Source organism: Chlorocebus sabaeus, chromosome 15 (genome assembly GCF_047675955.1).
Source record: "Chlorocebus sabaeus isolate Y175 chromosome 15, mChlSab1.0.hap1, whole genome shotgun sequence".
Classification (NCBI taxonomy): domain Eukaryota; kingdom Metazoa; phylum Chordata; class Mammalia; order Primates; family Cercopithecidae; genus Chlorocebus; species Chlorocebus sabaeus.
Window position 1 is genome coordinate 11,167,375 of NC_132918.1, and position 9,856 is coordinate 11,177,230.

Consider the following 9,856-nt stretch of genomic DNA (forward strand, 5'->3'; position numbering starts at 1 on the left):
CTTCAGATTGGACCCATGTTTCCTCTACAGTCTTATTTTTCACTTTGAAAATAACATTTGCGAAATGTTCCCAAACCACAGCAGGCTCATTCCTACCTAGGACTTTGGTTTTCCCTTTGTTTTCACTTTAAATGGCTGGAATGACTTGCTCACTACTTATGTAAATGATATTCATTATTAAACAGCCAGTCAAGCCCTACGTCTCTCCCGCTCTTTAGTTATTTTCTCTCAAGGATATCCAGACAAGTTTAGCCCATGTGGCCGGCATACATACTTCTCTTGTATGGAAACACACTATTTAACATGTAATTATTCCTAGATTGTTTAGAAGACGTTAGCTTTATCTCCTTAGATAGATAATAAGCTACTACAATAACAAGGAAATGAAACAATACTTAGGAAACAAAAGTTTCCTTTACTCCCCATATTCTCAGCCATTCCCTAGTACTTAACACAATACTGAGGAACCATATGGGGCTAAATACAGCCATATAAATTGGCCAGATAATTGAAGTAGTTTAGAGACATAGATTTGAGTTCCATCAGACACTTAATAACTTATATTTGGCTGAAAAATGTGTAGGTCCTCCTTTCCATTCTAACCACTTACATCAGTTCTCATGGTTTATCATGAAGTGTTTCTTTTTTAAATCCACCATGATCATTTTTGACATTTCCTATTATATTTCATGTGAGTTTTGGGCTTTCTACCACCACTATAAACAAATTTGGAGTAGAGTAAGGCCAGAAGCAGTGATGGGTAATAAGCATAAAGTTTTTTTCTTCTTTGTAGTTCAAAGTATTTACTCTATTGTGTTATGCAACTTGGACCTCAAAAGCCATTTGGGAGGCTGAGCATTTTAAAATCATTCTCGGCTGCTTTGCAGACACCACCAACACTAGTAGCCCCGTACTGTCAGCCATGATCTACCCCACCGTGTTCTTCCACATCACTGTCAATGACAAGCACTTGGGCCACGTCTCCTTAGAACTGTTTGCAGACAAGGTTCTGAAGACAGCAGAAAACTTTTATGCTCTGAGCACTGGACAGAAAGGATGTGGTTATAAGGGTTCCTGCTTTCACATAATTATTCCAGGGTTTATGTGTCAGGGTGCTGACTTCAAATACCATAACGGCACTGGTGGCAAGTCCATCTATGGGGAGAAATTTGATAACAAGAACTTCATCCTGAAGCATACAGGTCCTAGTATCTTGTCCATGGCAATGCTGGACCCAACACCAATGGTTCCCAGTTTTTCATCTGCACCGCCAAGACTGAGTGGTTGGAGGGCAAGCATGTGGTCTTTGGCAAGGTGAAAGGAGGCATAAATATTGTGGACTCCATGGAGCGCTTTGGGTCCAGGAATGGCAAGACCAGCAAGAAGATCACCATTGCTGGCTGTGGACAACTCCAATAAGTTTGACTTGTGTTTTACCTTAACCACCAGACCATTCCTTCTGTAGCTCAGGAGAGCACCCTTCCACCCCATTTGTTTGCAGTATTCTATAATCTTTGTGCTCTCATTCCCTTTGGGTTCCACGTTTTCCTTATTCACTTCCATGCCTTCCCTTCCATGTATTGCAGACTTAAGTTTATGATTATGAAAAAAACTAAATAATAACAACAGCAAAAATCGTTCTCATTTTTGGTCTGAGTGCTGAGGCTGTCTGCAAATGAGTGAGAGAAAAAAATTGCTGTATGCTTATTCCAAGTAGAAATGAAAGGTCTATCAATAACCATGATGGTTTTTGGAAGGCTCAGGTCACGTTGTTTGGGTGATCATAGTCACTCTGCTCAGCTCTGTAATTTCACCAAAGTCTTGATACATATGTTACTACAACTTCTGTTTTATAGAAGAATTCTAAAGTGCCTCCGCATTGCCTGTGACACGGGGAACAAAAAACAAAAGGTGGAACTTTGGCGGAGGTTACAGCTGTGGTGTATCAGTCACATTCACCAAATGTCATCATGGGTTGGAGCTGTCAGCTCACAGTCCTTTTGAGGGTGTGAGAAATAGAGGTCTGGGGTGGGCAGGCCTCCTGTAGATTCCACCCACAGTGTCCTGGCTTTGTGACTGAGAGCAAATCACTTAACCTTTCTGCCAGTTTATTCATCAGTACAATGCAAGGTGCTAATAACACCCACTTTGCAAGATAATTTATATTTGTATATGGCCTAACACAACATCAGGCACTAGTAGACACCCAATAGCTGTGGCTATAATTATTAATTCAAAGAATATAGTTCATAGGGCTAAGATGAAAAGAATATAATATGGAGGAAAGAACAAAGACTTTGGAGCAAAATCTGGTTTTCAATTCTAGTTCTTCTGCTTATTATCAGCAAAGGTTGGTAAATTATACATCAACTCTAGGTTTCAGTTTCCTCATATGTGAAATGAGGGTAGTAAGAGTACCTACCTTAAAGGGCTATCAGGGCAAATTTAAAGAGCAAAACATGTAAAATCCCACGAAGAGTTCCTGGCATACTGGTAATCATATAATGAATAGTAACTGTTGTTATTTCACATTCAGATCTTAAAGAAAAAATAATATTTCTAAGCCCATTTTTCTATGATGAATCCAGGGAATCAAAGGTGAATGTTGTTCTTCCAGAGGAGGGTGAGAATTTTATCAGCGATATACTAACAAATGTTTAAAAATTAGCTAACTATACCCACCTCCTCACTAGTTAAGTCCTAATCTGTAGTGTTTGCTGATTTCCGTGGTATAAACACTACCAATGTGATGTCAGTGAACACAGAGCTGACAGCAGACGTTAACAAGCTGTCGCTGGATGTTTTTCATCTTCCTGAACCCACATAATACATGAGAGCTACAAAATCACATTATCTAGGTTGCATCATGTGACACACTGATAATATATATTTATATAAAGTCTATGACTGAGATTCCAACTGTGGTGCGGTAGTCACAGGCCTGGGAATCAAGGACTTGGGTTCTAGTCCTAAATTTCTGGGAATGCTGTGACCTTGGAAAAGTCACTTAACCCCTTTAAGACTCAACGAAGTCTGAAGCCTAGAGCGTTTCTAAGACCCTTTCCAACTCTAAAAGCCAACAATCAATAATTCTAAAGATACAGCTTTCCTTTGCTTATTGCTAGGTCACATGTCTTTTTTATCTACAGACAAAATGGACAGAATGGATTTTAGCAAGCTCTGTAGGAAAAAATAAAAGTCTTTTATCTTTATAGATCCTGGTGAATATTTGTTCTCTGTGAAAGGGATTTTATTGACCATTACAAAAGTACATTCTGAAAAGAGCCTCACCAGTGATTAGAAATTTGAATCAAGTGGGTCTTATCTTCTCTTCATGCTTGTCATGTGATTTCATGAAATAATACAATACAGGGAAGGAGTTTAAAGACCATAAAGTGCTGCCCACTGTTAAGGTGCTAACTTAAACAGGTCTTTTCTACATTGCAAAAATGCAGCTATGCTAAAATAAAAGTAAGTTTAATTATCTTTTAAACGTCTACTTCAAGCTGCACTGTGTGCTGTTTGCAATATCTGGCCACAAAATAAATGATTTCATGCAATATCTGGCCACAAAATAAATGATTTCAGAAGAAATGATGCCATATTTTAAATAATTAATGATCAACACTTTACTATGAGTAATATACAAATCTGTTGCTTTGCAAGAAATGTATGTTAATGTATGAAATTAAAACTTACTATAAGTCAGTTTTATTTTGTTTTGCGTAAGAATCATGCTATCAGATGTATTCTAAATATCAGGTATTTAGAATACAACAGAACAGAGAGAAAATGTTAATTGAAACATATAAAAAATTGTCTTTGATGTAAACGTTATTATTAAGTAGTTTATCTAGCTAAAACATTTAATTATACTAGAAACCCATCAATGATTTTTGTTTCCTTTTTGCAACGGCAATGCTCTAAAGCATTATTTTGGAAACACCAGAACAATCCACTGATTTTGTTATTTCAGAGTAACAGTTTGTTCATTCAGTGAATTATCTATCAACAGTTAGGATTGAACTAACTAGGTTATTTTACTTGCTATCCATCCATTCCACCAATATCTGTGAGCACCTACCTAAGTAGGACACTTTTAGACACTGTGGGGATATAGAAATGGATCAGATTGCATCCTGTAATGGGTTCGATGCTGGCTTCCACAAAAGATATGTGCAGGTCCTAATTCCCAAAGCCTTATTTGGAAAAAGTTCCTTACACATATAATTAAGAATCTTAAGATGAAGAAATACTTCTGGATTATCAAGATAAGCCTAATTCCAAGAACAAATGAGGCAACATAGCTACAGAGGCAGAGATTGGAGTGATATGGCTATAAATCAAGAAATACTCACAGCTACCAGAAACTAGAAGAGAAAGGAAATTAATTTTATCCTAGAATTTTCACAGGGAATGCAACTCTACCAATATCTTGATTTTGAACTTCTGGCCTCCAGAACTATGACAATAAATTTCTGTTGCTTAAGCCACCAAATGTGTGGTAATAAGTTATGGCAGCCTCAGGAAACTAATGAAGATCCAGTCTCCAAATAAGATAACATATTTCTTTGTATATTATATTGTTGTTAAATGCAATAAGATTGGTTACAATAGGAATTTGGAGAAAGAAGAGATTTCTTTCTATTGAGGGGTATCAGGACATAGTTACTAAAGGAGGAAGGATTTGAGAATTCTCTTAAAATGAACAGAATTGTGATTTAGAAAGATCGAGCTTATGATGATGGTGCTGGAGGTTGGTGCGTCTGGGATTGTTGAGTAGATGTGTTTTGGGAAAGGGTAAAGGTGGGTGGTGAATTCCAGGCAGAAGGAAACTTACAATTAAAGGTCCATAGGCTGTCAGTTGGGAGACCTATCCGGAGAAGAGGGCAGAGTTCAATTAATTTGCGAATGGAAGAGCCACAGATAAGACACACAAGAAATGGCCTTGTGTGCCCAGTTAGAGTGTGAATTTCATTTTATAATCTATAGAAAATAAGGTGGTTTTTAGGCAGGAGGATGACAAGGTAAGACCTGTGTTCAGGAAAAATCTCTGACCGTGGTATAATTTAGAGAAGAAAGGTACTGAAGGTAGGGACAGACAGGTTAGGAGGAGATAATACTACTGCAAGAAACTAGGGTGTTTAATTTTGTCTCCTCAAAATTCATATGTTGAAGTCCTAACCCCAGTATGTATGTCAGAATGTGACTATCGAGAGACAGCATCTTTTAAGTGATAATTAAGGTAAAATGACATCATATGAATGGGCTCTAATTCAATATGACTGATATCTTTTATAAAAAAGAAGAGATTAGGAAACAGACAACACATAGACCAAGGGGTGACCATGTGAGGACATGGAGAGTAGGCTGGCATCTGCAAGCCAAGAAGAGAGACCTCAAAGAAACCAAACCCACTTACAACTTGATCTTGAACTTCTAGCCTCCAGAGCTGTGGGAAAATAAAGTTCTGTTGTTTAAACCACCCAGACCGTGATATTTTGTTACGGCATCCCTAGCAAACTAACACAAAGGATTTCCTATGGGTGTTTTGCAACAAAGTACACCATTCAACATGGAGATTTTTGATGTGTGTTATTTGCTCTACTAGATAGAGTTGTGTCTGACCTTAATATAAGGACACTCAGTTTCGTTTCATTACCTCCCAAAAGGAGGTATACCGTTGCCATGTTCCAACTCTAAAAGCGTAGTGCATCAAAAGGCACAACGGTAATACCAATTTTATAGTTGCTGTAATATTGCTTCTTTTCAGAATATGTAACAGAATCTCTTTTGCTTCACAAACTCCATGCATTTTGCTCCTACTTTTCTCATAAATAATGATACTGAACAGATGCTACCTTCAGATATTTGTTGACTGATGTATGAAATATTCCCATTGCCTGAGCTTCTGGGCATCCAGATACAGTAATCTATCTTAATTTTTCCCTCCCTAATCTGTCCAAAATTTACTCATCAGTGAGGTCTGATTAAGTGTGTGGGCTTTGCCCTGAAGGTGAACAGCAGATGGGAAGTGAATGAGAAAGATATGGACTACCTCTGTAGTTCATATTGCAGGTTTGTAACTGAGAAGACAATATTGTCAGGGCATCAGGATGAGCAGTATAAAGTGATTCAGTAAAAAAGTGGCTCATCTGTGAGAAATGAGGGCCAGAGCCCTAATGGATACCCATTCAGATTTCCCGACAGAAGTTTGTGTGATGTTCTTTAGCGTTCTGCAATGGGGAAGCTAAAACTTGTGGAAACCAAAGGAGATCAGAAAACTCAGGCCAGTCTTAACTTTTTTCCCATTTACATTTTTTTTAAGTCTCATGGAAAACATAGCTACTGACTGTTTAACCCTGTTTTTTGTGTTATGGTCAGCCATAAGGCTGATTGTGAATCCATTGAGCATCCAGCACCACGCTAGATGTCCTAGAAAAGAAGGAAGAATCCAGGCTCTTAGGAAGCTGGTGATCAATTTGGAAGGCAGGCCAAATACTTAACACCTTGTCAATTATTGTAAATTAGTATGGAACAGAATGAGCTAAATATGACTGGCTGGCTTTGGGGTACTCGACAGCAGATCTGGGTTGAGTTTATTATATTCAACACGTGCATCTCACTATTTCCTAATGCACACTCAATTATGAGCCAAGTGAAGTGGGAGTTACACAAAGGTTGTAAGACCTTTCTCTGTCCCAAAGGACTCTTAGGTCACCTGAGTGACTAAGACTTAGATGACGCAGGCAGGTAAAAAGTAACATTGTCCAAATGAATGATGTCACTGTGTGCTTGAGAATTTAGAATTTCAGAAAATTAAGAGGACAGTATAAGCCAGTTTAGCTGTAGGAGGCATAGAGAATGAGGTTTGGTATACACATTAATTTATTATGTATTTATTATATATTACATTATATATTATATATTTATTATATATTACATGTAATTATATATATTTATTATATATTTATTATAATGTATTTGTTATGTATTTATTATTCATGTATTTTTCATTCACACAGCAAACATTATATAAGTCACGTACAATATTCCATGTTCTGATAAAATGGAAAAGAAAACTGATATGGTCTCTATCCTTATGGTGTTTATAGTTTAAGGGGAGAGACAAACATTAGTCAACTAAATGAACAGATATTAAATCATACACTGTGTTAAGTGCCTTCAAAGAAAATTATTAGGGGAAGTGCTCTGGAGCAGAGCGGTCAGACCAATGTTTAATCAAACATCCAAAGGATGAGTAAGAGATAGTCAGGCAGTGGAGGTGGGGAGGATTCTAGGTATATGACATGGCATGTACAGAAAAGGTGTAAGGTGGAGAAGGAAGGCAACTGCCCATCTGCAGGAAGGCAATAAGCCAGGGCAATTAGAGGACTGAGTTGGGGAGAATTTTCATTCCTGATGTTTCTGAACTTACGGGTATATTTAAGATCTGTTGAAAGCTATGCATCCTCGCTCCAAAATGTGCTCTACATTCAAAATTCAGCAGCTTCACAGATTTCCAGAAGCCTGTCCTCAAACTCCAGAATAAGAACTCCTGCTTTAGGGACAGGGTGTGACTGGGCCTGGTACTCAGGAGAAAAACGTGTTTCCTCAGCAAGAGTAGTGTTCAGAATGAGCAGTGTTTGCAGGATTGTCAGGGACAAGGGTTCTTGCTAGATAGGATTTTTATCAGTCTTACTCCAGTTCCATTGGATGCTCTCAATTCACAAAAAAAAACAAGGTGAATAATAAGGGAGAGCTATCTCTATACTCGTATGCATCTTTGAATTTGCTAGCAATGCTAATGGTGGCATTTGGCCTTTAAATAATGATTTCCCACCTCCCCCTGGCTTGACTCTTTCCTCCCAGTGCACTACCCATCAGCACCAGGGAGCTGGTGCAGTATGCAGGGATATGGCAGAGAAACAGACTCTATGGCATTGATTTTCCGACTCAGTGGGCTTCAAAAACATCAGCAAGAATATTAGCGAAGCTGTTGAATACAAACCATTTCCTAATGCATATTTAATTAGTATTTGGTCAGTTAAGTTAATCAATTTGTAAAATATGTGGAAGGAGAGGCCTATTAAAATATAATTCATGTTTGGTGTGGTAAATCTTTCCATAAACTTACAACTACAAGCTAGATATTTCTTCAGAATGGGAAATGTGGATAGGCAGATACACAGATCCCCTGCAGAGACTATTTTCAGTATTAATTATCTTGCTGTGCCTTAAAAGGTTATTGTTTAGGTGTAAGAGGTTTGTGGAGATTAGATTACTTAAATGGCAAAAGTCAATTTTCGTAAACTTGGACAGTCTTTTGCAGTCCAGTGTAAAAAGCCAAAGGGAGTAGAGAAAGAGGGGAATTTTGTGCATCTCATTTGTTCTTTTCCCAATGTGAAAATACACTGAATTATTAAAACAAAGGAAAGGAGGGTGTACATTGGAGAAAAAGAAGTGGATTTCAAATGCATTTGTCTTTCTTAGACTAGGTGGTAAGAGGAAGCCAGCAGCCGTGGCCATGGTTAGAAACCAACTCATGGGCTGTGCTCCGTTAGCTTAGAAGTTTCTTTGTTCAAGGGCCAGGAGGGCTCAGGCAGAAACAATGAGATAAACATGTGCAGTGGGATGCTCAGAAGAGGAGCTGAAATGTGCCCTGAGGAAAGGCAATATTGTCTATCATACTGCAAATGTCTTCCTCTTCTCTAGGGCCAACATGTAGTTTAAGCAAAATTTGGTTTTAATTCAGAAGATGAGTAAGCCTGTAGTCTTAAGAAGGCATGTACTTGACTCTGAGCCTTACCGCTCCACAAAGAGCTTCCCGTTGGGCAGTTATACTGATGCACAGCTGGCAATGTTACACAGGGGGCATGATCAAGAGGTCTAATATATATTAGGTTCCCAACACAAGTTGGCTAAATGTATTAGCTTTCTCCTGCTGCCCTAACAAAATATCACACATTGAGTGGCTTAAACAACAGGAATTTATTTTCTCACAGTTCCGGGGACTGGAAGTCTAAGATCAAGGTGCCAGCAGATTTGATTTCTCTGAAAGCCTCTCTCCTTGGCTTGCAAACAGCCACCCTCTTGTTGTATCCTTACATGGTTGTTCTTTCTTTGTGTGCTTGGAGTTGGGGGCAGGAAAGAGAGAGGTCTCTAGTATCTTTTCCCCTTTGTATAAGGACATCATCAGTTCTATTGAATTAGGGTCACATCCTTATGATCTAGTTTAGCCTTAATCACCTCCTGAAATACAGTCATGTTAGGGGTAAGCACTTTAACATAGGAATTGTGGGGGGAATGGAATTCAGTCTGCAGCAGTGAGTGGATGAAAGAGGAAATACAAATATAGTCCATAGTGCTATAAACATAAATGGAATAAAAGACTTATTTTGATTTGAAGTGGGGACATTTCTTAGAGGATTTGTGATTTGAGCTAGATCACAAATAATAGCAAGAACATTGTTAGAACTGTATTGAGGGAAAGGAAGCTCAATTGTGCAGACAATAGTTTAAGGAATGCTTGGGGGCCTGAAAGTTCAGGGGAACCACGTGGGGAACAGCGACCGGGTCATGGGTCATTTGGAGGGGTTAGACTATGCAGGTGAAGCTAGAGAAGGTTGTAGGGGTAGTTCATGGAGACGCTTTATTATACTGAGGGTGTTGACACAGTGAGCTCTAAGTGAGAAGGTGCCATGATTCATGGAGATTTGGGGAAGATGGGTGGGATGGCTTGACATGGTGAATGAATAAAAGGCAGGCGGCTCAGGCAATCAGTGTGGGTATCCCTACTCCCTTTCTTCACAAGGCAAGGTAACATCATTTTCCTGTTGCCCTCTGGCTATCCAGA

The 9,856-nt window shown here is 38.6% G+C and overlaps 1 pseudogene; it reads left to right on the forward strand.

Annotated features, from left to right (window-relative positions):
- Nucleotides 1-877: 877 nt before the first annotated feature.
- Nucleotides 878-1,604, forward strand: LOC119620706 (peptidyl-prolyl cis-trans isomerase A pseudogene; annotated as a pseudogene).
- The last annotated feature ends 8,252 nt before the right edge of the window (nt 1,605-9,856 follow it).